This window comes from Chiroxiphia lanceolata, chromosome 2, assembly GCF_009829145.1.
Source record: "Chiroxiphia lanceolata isolate bChiLan1 chromosome 2, bChiLan1.pri, whole genome shotgun sequence".
NCBI lineage: Eukaryota > Metazoa > Chordata > Aves > Passeriformes > Pipridae > Chiroxiphia > Chiroxiphia lanceolata.
Genome location: NC_045638.1, coordinates 36,269,970 through 36,283,619, shown reverse-complemented (window position 1 = coordinate 36,283,619; position 13,650 = coordinate 36,269,970).

Genomic DNA, 13,650 nt, shown 5'->3' with positions numbered 1-13,650 from the left:
TGGGCTGCGGCTGCCGCCGCTGCTGCCGCCGGGCGCGGTGTCCCCGGGCGCACGGGGCGGAACTGCCTGGCTGGGGGCCCCCGATGGGCACAGGCATCTTGGGCCCCTGGGCTAAGTTGCCGCCATCTTCGTCCTGGAGAAACACTTTTTTGGGGGGAGCTCTGCCTTTTGCGTCATCTCCTCCCGCGCCGAGATCTCTCTATCCTGGCGCATTGGCAGCAGCAGCCACTCTGTCTCCTCCTGCCTGAGGAGGAGGAGGAGGAGGTGGGAGAGGCACTGGGGACCACATGGCCCCTCCGAAGGGCTTCATCGGTGCAACTCTTTCTACTCATCTCACCGAAGGGACTGCTCGGTACCACTCTCCACCCCTCTCTCCTTCCCACTGTGACCATGGAACACCATGTCCATGCAGGATAGTGGCTGGAAAGGTCTGTTGCCGTGTCTGTCCTTGTCATAGCAAATCACAAATGGCATATGAAACTCCGGGCTCTGCATCCTGGCCGGTTATGGCCGCACAGTAAAATGCCTGATCACAGCTGCCTGTCTTTCAGTCAGCAAGCTGGAAAGGAAAATGACCATAAACTCCAAGCTGTTCCCCCAGGAGAAGATTTGCAGAACCTTGGTCTGCAAAGTATTTACCCAGCACATGAGCTGGGTAAATACTGTCAGTCTGTGTGTGTCCCAGCTTAGATGTCAGCGCCTAGAGAGAAAGACAGAAAGGTCAGGCTTAGCTCTCCTGCTAGGGTGATGAATCGCTGATGATTTCCACTTGGACCCACAGTAGAAATCAACCACCTTCTGTCCTTTCTCTGTCCTGGGAAACTGTTAATGGCCCTTGAACAAGGTGTACAACGTATCCCAAAAGGTGACTTGTCATATTTTTTGCTTAAAAAAAGATTTTTTTTCTTAACAAACATGACCATGTAAGCTGATATAGCTTGGTGATGGTTCTCAAATTCAGCTTTGAAAGGTGTAGTGGAAAGAAATCTAAAACTAAACCATACCAGAGGAGAACAAAACTTGTACTGTTTCTGACTGCAGCTGTCGTTAACTGAGGGGTGAGCTTACGAAGGAATGTACTGAAATTTCTGTCACTTTGAGCAATAAATCAAGGATAGATGTCTTTCAAAAGGAGACAGTATACCTCTAACAGAAGATGCAGACCCAAGGGAGGAATTGCAGAGAGAGATACTATGCCCTGTGTTATGCTGGGGTCAAAGTACATTATCGTAATGGTCTCATCTGGCCTTAAAAGATCTTTGAGTCAAATACTACACTGAGCAGGAGTTATCTGTTGATTTTATTTTGATAGGTTATTTAAAGACACAGAAATAAGTGCTAATATTATAAGGAAAGGTCTGCAGTACTCAAATCAATGCATGTTTGCAATTCATAGTCACACCATCTGCTAATGGTAGATTATTAATTTTGGTCTTGAAACTTTGATTGCAATGATTTGACACACTGGACCCTGTACTGAATCTGCATTTTTGTAGTGCTTTCTGTTCCAGGATGATACTGTGACCAAGCTCTTAAAAGGGAATCAGAACAACTTTATATCTCTAAAATGTAATGTCATTTATTTAGTTTCCTTTTGCTAGTTTGATTATGAATTTTGTGATAGAATAAAGGGACTGCAGCAGAAATACAGGACAAAAAAAAACCTAAACCAAACCATACACAACTGGGATAAGCAACAGGTTCCTGATATCAGGTTTGAGATTTTCAAAATGTGCTCTATTAAGATAATGGCAGTGGCTGCATAATTATTCTGTGTTTGACAGCCAAACTCGGGGTGAAGAAAATTGGCATTGGGGTCTGCACCTCACAAACAGGGCTAATTTATGTACTTTTTTTTTTTTTTTAATATTATTTCCCTTTTGTCCTGTTGGGAACATGAGAGGATAATAGGCAATTTTACAATCCACAAAAAAATGAGAAAAGTTCTTTATCTCCATAGTGGAACTTCAAGAGTTGGAAATTAAAACATTCTGGCATTCAAACCTCATCCTAACTTAATACACAAATGAATTTCCTAAGTCTGCGTTCCTCTGTTACACTTGTCTAAGATCAAAGTACATATACTCAATCTGCTAGGATTGTTTAGATACACTTGGCTTCTCAAAAATAATCCGTTTTTGTGTCATGTACTATTTTCACACATTTCCCAACTTTTACCTGGAAAAACAGTGAGAGTTCTTTTTCAACACCTAGCAATAAACTGTAATAAGACATTCAGTATTTTTGAAATGTACGCATCCTTGCTTTTCCAGGGGCAGTTTTCTGTAACAAAGAATATGTCACACAGAACTGTTGTTTTGTCTGTTGCATTTCCCCTAAAGCCCCATTCCTTCTCCACCTAGCATGGTGAATAACTTGCAATGTTAGCTGCAGTAGCTGGTTCCTGATGGATATGAACAAATACAGTTCAGTTCTCTGGTGCCCCTTAGTGTTAGGTCTTGGAGCTCAAGGGAAAAAATAAGGCTATAAAATAATACATGAAAATCAAGAAGCTGCATATGGTGGAGGAAAGAATCTGAAACTGCTTTCTTTTTACTTTTTTCTTTTTCTTTTTACTGTAACTGCTTTCTCTCAAAGTTCCTTCAATATTTTTTATCATAAATCTGATGTAAATAACGGCCATTTATTTAAAATAGCTTAATGAATTATATGAATGTGAAGAAAAGGGAAAAACCTTCCTCAAAAATACCGTTGCAAAAGTATGTACCCGTATTCATTATTCTTCTTAAATAACTCTAGTGGTGCAAAATACTCGTTTCACTTTGAAATTTCACTTTTTACTGGGAATGTTTATTACTCTTGTTCCAAAACTTGGCAAGTGTGAGGAACTCATGGAAATCTGCCTCTCTAGCTGGTGGAGTCACCAGATGTTTCACAGACGGATCTCCTTAAAGTAATGTAGTTCAGTGTCAGCTCTGCTGTATTGTGCTTTAATCAATACAATCAGAGCTGATGTTCTATAATTGTTTGACTCATAATATGTAAGATAGATGATTTATCAAGCAGTGAGGACAAAGTCCAATAGAATGAGCATGCACAAACTCAAGATACTTGAAGCTATTGTTTCACCTGCATACCATGTGTTTTCTTTGTGAAAATACTTTAGCTTAATAAGCAGAAATATTTGACATAACATTTTAATGGTAATAAACTTGTCAGAATAGAAGGCTTTGCTGTTTCTGCCTAATATCACGCATACAGTAATTTTCTGCATTACTCTCTCACATTACTTTGATTGTTGATTCTAAACTGTAATATCTAAAGAGCTGTATGTAGGTCTTTCAGATGATTGTAACTGGTTTGAGAGCCACATCTTGTCTTTGTAATGCATATTCTTTATACAAGAAAAAACTTGCCTTGTAATTGCTAAGCATAATTTCTTTTTTTAAAAAGCAAGCTATTTTTAAAAGAGTAGATTTCAGTTAAATTTTGGGTTGACTGGTTCTATTGATAGTAGCAATTGTTGCAACAATTGTTAACAGAAATACTCAGTTAAACCCTTGCACTGGAGGCTCATCCAGCACTTTCAATACCAAGCTAGCATTATCAGGCCCTTTATTAGTTCCTCTTAATAATTCTATAAAAGGTTAAACAATTTGTATTCTATGAGGTTATCTATACAGTCTTCATAGGCAAAAAGATATGTCAAGTATGTGGTTTAGCATCCTCATAGTTGTATATTTTTTGTTTTATTTTGATTTCTTACAACAAAGTTCAGGTATTATATTTCCTATTACTTGGGAGGGGAGTCAGAGCTTTAATTATTTGAATCCATTTGATAATATCCATGATGGTTCTAAGACACAAAGAAGTTAAGAGCACTGTAGAATTCATTTTATTTCTCATCACATTCCTAATGTTTTAGATTCCTATTCAGTATTTTTTGGAAAGCTGAATTACTGTGAGAAAGCTTCAGGCATCTGGGCCTGATTGCCCCAAAGCAGTGGGAAATTTATGTTAATGTCATCAGGCACAGACGCTCCTAATCCCTGTTCGAACTGCACTAATTCAGATTTTAAGATTCATGCAGGCTCTTTTTTCCTGCTTTCCACATTTCCTTCAATTTTGCCCCTTTGGCTTGATTTTTTTCGTCCTTTCTTACTGAGTTAGAGGATTAACTATCACCCACTAAGTTATAAAAGTTTGTCAGACTGAATTTTAAAAGGTTGTGCACTACAAACTTCAAAGATACTGATATTGTTAATTTGACTGAATTATCTTGCAGATGTTTGCTCAGTATCCTATGAGACTTCTTCTTAGAGAATGAGAACATATATTTGTTTGTTGACATTATCAGCCATAGAACAATGAATGGATAACATAGGGAGTCCAATAATTTCTCTCCAAAAATTGTAGGTATCTTTATCATGACGTCTTTATAATGAGAGTTCAGTCATAATATTACATCCAGCTGGTATATTTGGGCATGAGCCGAAATGAACTGAGGCTATTCTTCATTAACTGAATCCATCAAACAAGTGAAATATAACTTTTGCACATGTCTGCAGTAGGAAAAAGATAATATGAATGTCTTGCACAAATTAGCCTATGTCTGTTAAAAGAAGGTCTGATCCATGGCATGCTGAGATCAGGGAAAAGATTGCAATGGGGTTTTAACCAGGCTTGTAGAAAGGAAATAGACAGAAGAATAAAGATTCACCCCATATGGCGATGAGAGAAAATGGATTGAAAGCACCACCAAAAGGTAGATTACAGCTTTTGAAACGGTTTTTTCCTATTTTCCTTCTCTGACTAATAGTAAACGCTTCCTGTTTTCTAATACATGTTATTGCCTGATTATGTGGTTAAGTTTTTACAGACATCAAAGACATCTTTTTAATCTTTTCTGCTTGGTTGTCTTATAGGTATCCTAGCCCTTCCTTGTGTCAAAATCACCTTATAGGAAAAAGAAAACACTTGATTTTTCTCAGAAATATGTTTTTATAATATTTTTTTAAAATATGTATGCACTATGTAAAAAGTCTTAGGTTTTGCTTGATCAATCAAATAGTTTTTATTTGCTCTCAGCCTCACCAAAAGGGAAAAAAAAGTACTTTCAGAGATAACCTCACTCTTTCATTCATAGTCTGGTTTCCTGTTAAGGCATGTTACTGTAAAATGTTTTTTATCAACTTGAGCTACAATGCCTACATTAGGTAGGTTTTTTTGTGGTGCACTGATATGATCTTGCTATTCCAGAATTCACACTAACTTGTTTGTAGCCCTGTGTTTACCCATGTCTGTGGTATGAAGAATGTGGAAAAAAAAGAACTAATTTAGAAATAATGCGTGCTACCAAGTAAACCTCCCCGTTTTTCACCCCACATTTTATTCCACATTCCTGGGAAATATACCATCCTAGAAAACTCTTTTCAGGCTGACCATATGAAAGTTTGGTAATATCTTTGGTAATATGTTTTAAGTACTCATGGCCGCAGAGCAAATTTTAAATGCATGACAGTGTGGGCATGCAAGAGACATGCGCACATATGGGGGTTTCTTCTTCTTCCTTTGACCAGAAAAAAACTCCCTACTACTGAAACATACATAATTACGTATAAATTTGATATAGAGTTTGACTACAGACTGAATAATTATCATTGTAACATACATAAATATACATCTGAAAATAAACAATTTTCAGCACTTTTCATGTCATCTAGCCTTAGTTATGTAGACTTAAGCATCCAAAGTTTATCCTTTCATCATCTTACTAATAAAAAGATAACAGCTACCTTCAGAGCACAGCTTATTCCATTCTTAAATAGGTTTCTGAGACAGGCACTCTTGTATGGCAAGTCATTTGTCATATCTTTACACTGATTATGGAAGAAATCTCCCTGATTAACTTTAAATTAATGCTTATCTAGGTTGGTTTTGGCTGAGATAGAGTTAATTTTCTCCAGAGTAGCTAGTACAGGGCTATGTTTTGGATTTGTGCTGGAAACAGTGGTGATAACACAGGGATGTTTTTGTTATTGCTGCACAGTGCTTGCACAAAATCAAGGCCTCTCACCCCATTCCACCAGCGAGCAGTTTGAGGGTGCACAAGGAGCTGGGAGAGGACACAGCTGGGACAGCTGACCCCAGCTGATCAAACAAATATCCCAGACCACATGGTGTCATACTCAGCATATAAAGCTGTGGGAAGAAGAAGGAAGGGGGTAATGTTTAGAATAATGTTTGTCTTCCTAAGTTACCATTACACCTGATGGAGACCAGCTTTCCTGGGGATGGCTGAACACCTGCCTGCCGAGGGGAAGTGGTGATTGAATTCCTTGTTTTGCTTTGCTTGCATGTGTGGCTTTTGCTTTCCCTATTAAACTGTCTTTATCTCAACCCATGATTTTTCTCACTTTTACCCTCCCAATTCTCTCTGCTATCTCACTAGAGGGGAGTGAGTGAGTAACTGTGTGGGACTGTGTTGCTGGCTGGGGTTTAAACATGATATTATTGCACCCAACTTATAATATCTAAAAGATACGCAATCATTTTAAGTTAATCAGCCAGGTTCTTGGCCTTGTCTTTGTGTCCTACAAAAGAGTCTTCACAGGAAAAAAGCTGCCGATGAGTGTTGAAATACATACGTGAGACTTTTTTTATCTTTCCTTTCATACCATATTTTGTTGTTTACTAGTAAAGCAGACATGAATGCCATACATTGACAGTCGTTATTTTTTAAGCCCGGTCAGATCCTTTTCCGTCAAATTGTAACATCCTTCCTTCTGCCAAATGGCTGCGATGCCATCTGCCAGCAAGGGAGAGAGAGGGTGGTTTTTTTCTCTCTGCCTTCCAGGGTTATTCCTGTGAAGAAGGCATGTGACTCAAGTTGTAGGATGACTCAAGCTCTTATGGTCTTTTTGGAGTCATCCCACAATCAATTTAATGTGTCTGACCTGAAGGCAAATGTCTCCTTTTGTCTGCAACATCATCAGCAATTTTATAAACTTTGGCTTCTGTTTCATATGCTTTGCAAGACATTCAGAGAACTGAGTGCGGGCTGAAAACAAAGAGCTCCTGAGATTTTCTTCTATTTCCACTCTTTAGATGGTTCATGATTCTGGCAAAGTATACATTCCTTCTTCCTCAGCATCTTTGTTTATAAACAGGGGAAGCTGGGAGAATTGGATAATGTGCTGTTTTAAATAGTAGAAATAATGAATTTTCCTCTTGATGGGCTACTATAGGTCAGCACAATGTGTTATTTCTTATCTCATTTAGCTCCTAAGGACTGAATATTTGTTATTGTTTCAAAGAACTTGCTCTCCCTTTCTGAGTGACATACATATCTTTGTGTGTTACTACAAAAGGCATCCCATTCAGATCATTCTCAATCTTAGAGGAAATGAACAGTGTTTCTCTTCTAATTTTCCAGTAATATATATTACTCGATATTTGGTGATATGTTACATTTTCGTTACATTGAATTGCTGGAAAAGGGGACTTTATTTGCATGGGTTTTTTCTTGTCGGGGGAAGACAGAGAAAGGAAATGTAATTATACTGGGTACTTTAATCTCCTAATTAGTTTCACCGGGTCTTAGATTTAACTCTTACATTCTGTTGAAGTTCATTTTTCTTCTCTTTCCTTTTATCTTGCTCTCTTTTTTTGCTTCTGGAGACAGCCCTGATGGCTGGCTGTGACTGTCCTAACGTTCACTTCTCCCATAGCACCAAAGCAAATACTGCTTCCAGCCTGTTACCTTACACATTCTGAGCTTTGCAAGGGATAGGCAGACAGACTCTGCCTCTAAGTACCACCATTATAGCTATAATTTTCTTGAAACCACAAACAGGGCTGGTCCAGGGCCAGTGGAAGTGCACTGTATGTTGCTGAGGTGACTGCATGAACTCCGAGTTCACAGATCATAATTTTATGATGTGTTGGCTAGCTCTGCTGCATAAGGGTTCCATGAAACACTAAGGGAAAACACCACAGAAGGGCAATGATCTTCAGCTCCTTTCTGGTATTCCTCTAAAAAATAGTACAATTTCACTGTTATTAAGATTTTTTTAACATTTCTTATAATTACTTATAGTAAGCAACTTCTTGAAATCCTGAATTATAGATCCCTTTTAGTAAAAAAAAAATGCAAAAAGGTAGTGGGAATCACCACTATATGTTAGATACCTAAGTTAACACTGAAAAAGAGGCAATTCAATAAAGATAGCTAATCTCTAAAGTCCTTCCTTTAGTCAGTGTAGACAGATAGGATACTTTGAAAGGAATAATTTTAATTAGGCCCTTCTCTACATCATCCTACAGGAGAACCTCTGTCTCTCCTCTCTGTTCACTGGGCCTCAGGAAGGAGCTGGTTTAGTTCGGCACCTAAAGTGAGGCTTAAGACTGCTCTGCAGAGTCTCTGATGTGCAGGGCACATAAATTAAAATCATAAGAAGGTGTAGTAAGTGGTTGATAGACATAGGATCAGGAAGGGTGAGAGTGTTATGACGGTAAATACATAGTTAATGAATAACCAGTGGGGAGATCATAATTCATATCGACATTACTGAAACTTGGAGAAACCCTTTTGAAATGGAAAACCACTGTTTTTCTTTTTCCTTTTTTTTTTAATAAATATTTCTGGCTGCCTTATTTATTGGCTGCTCTAAAAGTCACCCTCCTTCTTCTCAGTCTGAACTTTCTGCAGTGACTAGCTTGAATGAAAAGACAGATTGGGTGTTCAAAACAGTGAAACTTGTGTTGCTCATAAAAGTTGTCAGAGCAGACCAAATTAAATGAGGCTTTGACTTACAGGTTTTAAATTTACCACTAGAGTGAATAAAATACTCTCTTAGGGAATTTCAAAAGCAAAACCAGCATTGCTAGGTTAAGAAGAGGCATAAAGAATGGACAAGAAAAGTGAAAAATTTATTTGCTTTATAGATAGAGTGATATGGAGAACTCTATGTCATATGGAGAAATTCCATCCAGAAATGTGGAGTTAGGACTTAAAAATTTCATAATTTTTTATAGCCTTCTGGCAGAAATTTGATTTCTTAATTGCAATTTATCTACCCCTTGGATGACGAAGATACAGATGAATAAATGACGGAATATTTTTAATATTAGGTATGTCAAAAAACTTCATAAGATGTTAAAAGTTAACAGATGTTTAGACAGTATGTAGGTAACTGAAATGTTTATGATATGCTCCATAGGCATAAAGCCAGTCTATGTACTTTACATAACTTCATTTTAGAGGCTTTGTCATATTTCCTAGGCAACTTTTTCGGTCCTGGGGTACTATAATAATATAACCATGTACACTGGTGATTCCTGGGGGAAACAGGAACTATTTTTTAGTAGCTAATTGTATCCCAATGAAGACTCTTCTCCTACTTGTCAAAAAAAAAAGAAAGGTTCTTTCAGAGTACTTCAGAACATGGAAGCTTAGCTTTCCATTGCCAAAATTATTTTGGAGATGAAAATTAAAACTTTTAGTTTCAGAGGTACATTTGAGAATGCTGCTCCTAATTTATTGTACAAAATTGTACACGCCTGTGGGGGTTTTGCCCCATAAAAATCCAATCTCCAATCTTCCTCCATCTCCCCACAATTTACCTTAACACCGAAGAGAAATTTTCAGGCAGACACCCCTCTGTATGGGGGAAGGGAAATATATACATTTATTCCTATACAAAATATATACTATACAAACTAAAGAGCAATTATATACACGATATTAACACACTTCTACCACCCCTTCGAGCCCCTCCCACAATCAGTTCAGGAGAAGCCCTCAGGCTGATAGGTAAGCAGTCTTTCTCTCATTGGGGTATCAGGGAAAAGAGTTCCTTCTGACCACCCCTACCACCAGTCTTTCCTCCTTGGTTGATGAAGATTTCCTCCCAGGGGTAAGATGCTGTTTTGAGTTCTTACCTGGAACACACCTGCTACTAGTTGGTTCTCTCACTCTTCTCCAGCTGCTGCAGCTTCAATTTCGGTAGCCACATCCAAACCCAACGCATGGCACCTCCGAGTCTGATTGGCCCGTCTCCAATTTCACCTGGAGTTTTTTCTTCTCCTGGCACCGAGCTTCTTTCAGCCCTTTCTCCTAGGCTCAGCTTAAAATACTAAGCCTTACATCCACCCCCCACCTACAGTGTGGGGGGGAAAAGGCCCCCTAGCTAACTACAGGCATTTGGTCCAGTTATGAGCTGTCCCGAGCTCTGCAGTCTGACTGCAGGAGGGGGAAAGGCTTGGCCTCCTCGCAAGGGGCTTACCTCTGTCCCTCTTACCTCAACGGTTGTGAATCTCTCTCTCACAACACACACTCACTCTTACGTGCTGCCTTCAGCCCCAGCTTAGCCAGGGCCGCAGGGGCACAGGGCCCCTGAGTTGGGGGCCCCGTCCACCCCTCAGCTTCTCTCTCTCTCTCTCTCGCACGCTCTCACAAACACAGACTGACCGCCAACAGTTTCCATTGTTGTGTATAACTAAATTACGCAGGAGTGAACAAGAAGAGCTGCGATTAGTTCCTCAGGGGGGGCACTTCCCTGGCACCAATCAGCAACCAGCTCTAACTGAGGGTCCCCACAAACCTGGGAGGGGTAGCGGCATTCAAACCAAGACAACGCCCAACCTTTTTTACCTCAAGGAGCAATGTAAACAAGAACCTAATGAAAAGTTATTTTTCAGGTGTTAACTGTGTTTATTAGTAATTTTACATTATGAAGAGTGATAGACTATTTGCTCATCATAAGCCCATACATATAAGCCCATGCATATTTATTCTTGGGAAAAGATGACAAAGGTAATCTGCTCTTGACTGTTATCCAGTGCCGCAATTTATGCCACCACACACCGTGAATTACAAAACATTTGAGCCATTAAGCTAAAAGCACAAATCTAAAATGAATTTAGGAATTTCCTTTCCTTCTACACATGTAAATATTTGTCCTAGTTACAGAGGCTGGGACCAGTTTGTCACTATGTGGGTATAACCAAAACTGTGTATTCTACACCCTCTGTGTCATTTCTGATGGACTCTTAATAATGGACCATTTGCAGCAGCTGCCCAGGGCACACCTGACACCTCAGGCTACAAGCTGGGTATTAAAGAACCCTGTGAGAAGTGTTTCTTCATCTTCACACTAATGACTCATCTGTGATAACTTCCCTCCATGGAGGCATTAGCACCTTCACACCCAGTCTGAGGGGTCATGTCTGCTAATGGGCCGTACTGGACTGGTGTAATAGGCAGCTGCAACACCTAGACATCAAAGACTCCAAAAATATCCCACGATATCCCATAAATCACCCATTGTGAAACTCCCTGACCTGGGGGAGGTACTGGACATTCCCACCTGAACCTGAGCATATATAATTTTAGGGTTTTGGGACTTCTGGGACCACTTGTCAGATCCAGAGGAGGACCAGAACTCCAACAGGACTGCCACTGACACTTACTTCAACAGAACTGCGACCATCACCTGGACTGACAGGATTTCCTTTCCTTTAGCTTTATATCCAGAGGGCCAACATGGTGCTCAGCACAGAGGTTGAAAAACACTGTTCTGTTCTTGTCCCAGGGTGATGGGGTCATACGTCTGTCTTTGTGGGTTAAAGCCAATTTTTCCTCTGTATCATTGTATTTATTATAATCTTTTTTAGTAAATTGTAACTCTGACTTGTAATCTCTCTTGAGTTGGGTTCATTTCTCCCACCAGTTTACTTTTAAACTGGCACACCATTCCAGGCAACTTTCACAGTAGAGGATTTAGATTTGTCCATCTTCTGCTTTGAGGGTTTGATGAATGAGCTTCATCTTGACAAAATATTTCCATAGATGCTATGAAGATATTGTCCAAACATACTTAATTTTAGGCATCAGGAAAAGCATGGGAATATAAAACAATCCTAGGATTGACAGGGGAACTCATCATCCTCAGTTTTTCGAATTTAGTAATTCTTCAGTTCCTAAATTAATGAATGTTTGTGCCCCTAGGAGTGGCAGAAGCATTCTGTATGCAGGAAAAAGTGGTTCTGTCATTATTCTAATGTTACGACAAGCAAACTTACAGTACAATTTTAATACATAAACATAAAAAAATTAAAGGAGAAATAAGGTTCTCTTGATATAAACGTGGCTAATCTATATTACTAGGTTGTTTCTCTCACTCAGGATATAGGAATTTTCTAAGTGGTGTCTTTGTTCTCATTCTAAACATGGAGGAGTATTCAGAGTGGATAATAGACAGTCTGGGCCTTATTAATAATTCAAACATTTATATTTTCAATTATGTTCTTAATTACACAACAAACTAAACAACATTAATTTTGAAAGGGCTGCATAATTCTTAGGTGTATTTCTGTACTAATATCTCAATGAGACATCTGCCCAGATAAATGTTTCTCAAAGCTTTCCCTTAAATCTAAGCCGCCAAGGTGGGCAGAGTATAAGCTTTGATATTAATTAAAGCTATCTGCATTAATTTACAAAAAGTAATTCCTCTTCCAGTATAAAGCTTGTATTTCTTGTAATACTTTACATTTCCATAAATAAGCTAATTGTATCCCTGCCTCTTTTTAACCTGTTGTTCTCCTAGAAAATATATGTATTTAGAAAGATTAGTCAGAAATACAGAGTTGAAGTCCCTATCATATTACAAGAACCTGCATCTCCATGTAATCTCTGTCGTCATGCATCCATTTTAATTTTTTTCTGCAGATTTATATCCTCCAAGTATCAGAGTGAAGGCTACTGATGGACATTTATCAGAAAGGTTTGTTGCTGAGGAACCGTAGTTTCAAACTTTCCCCAAGAGAGAAAGTTTCCTTGTGGAAAACATTTAACAAATATGCATGGAGGGCCCTCAATTTTCAGACATAGTAACATGTAATAAGATGTTTTAAATGAAGATCTGAGAATACAATTAGTGCAGAAGAAGTGAATAGGTACTTTAAGAGGGAGAACTTATAGGGACATAAGATGAGACGGAAAATTAACTTCTGGGGTTTTTTTTCAAATTTCCTGAAAAATTTGGAACAAGATTTTGGTTTTCTCTGTCGTACTTCCAGACATGTTTTTTAAAGCAATTTGTTTGTTTTATAGAAATAATACTTTGGGTTACAGTTCTAGTAACTAGCCTGATTAATTCACCTCACTGGACCCTACTGGCTTTCGTTCTTATTAGCACCCCATTTTTACTAGGTTTGCCAATATGCCACTGTACCTGAGTAAACATATAAGGCCAAAAAGCGCCAATTATTAATTAAACTGTTTTCTTTGAGCTCATGCATCCATTTAGCTAGCTTCCAGTGCAAACATTTACAGGAAATTAATGATGACATAGAAAATACAGAGAAATATTAGTTGGAAAGGCTTTCTAACTCAGAAAGAAAAGCCACATCCGGTGTCTTGTCTGACCAAACATGTTTGGACAGCATAAAATTTCTGAAAAAGCTATCAAAAGTAGAAAGTATTGATTAAATAAATATTAACAAGGAACATTTCAGGAAGCCATGATCAGTTAAAAAAATCTCAGACATGAAAAATAAATAGTAAATAGCTAAACAGTAATATTCATGAAGACCCAATTCCACATAAACATTTTGTCAGGGATTTTCTAGTTATTCTGTCTGTTTCCACTACTTCTGTACAAATTAATCTTTTTCCTCTCTGCT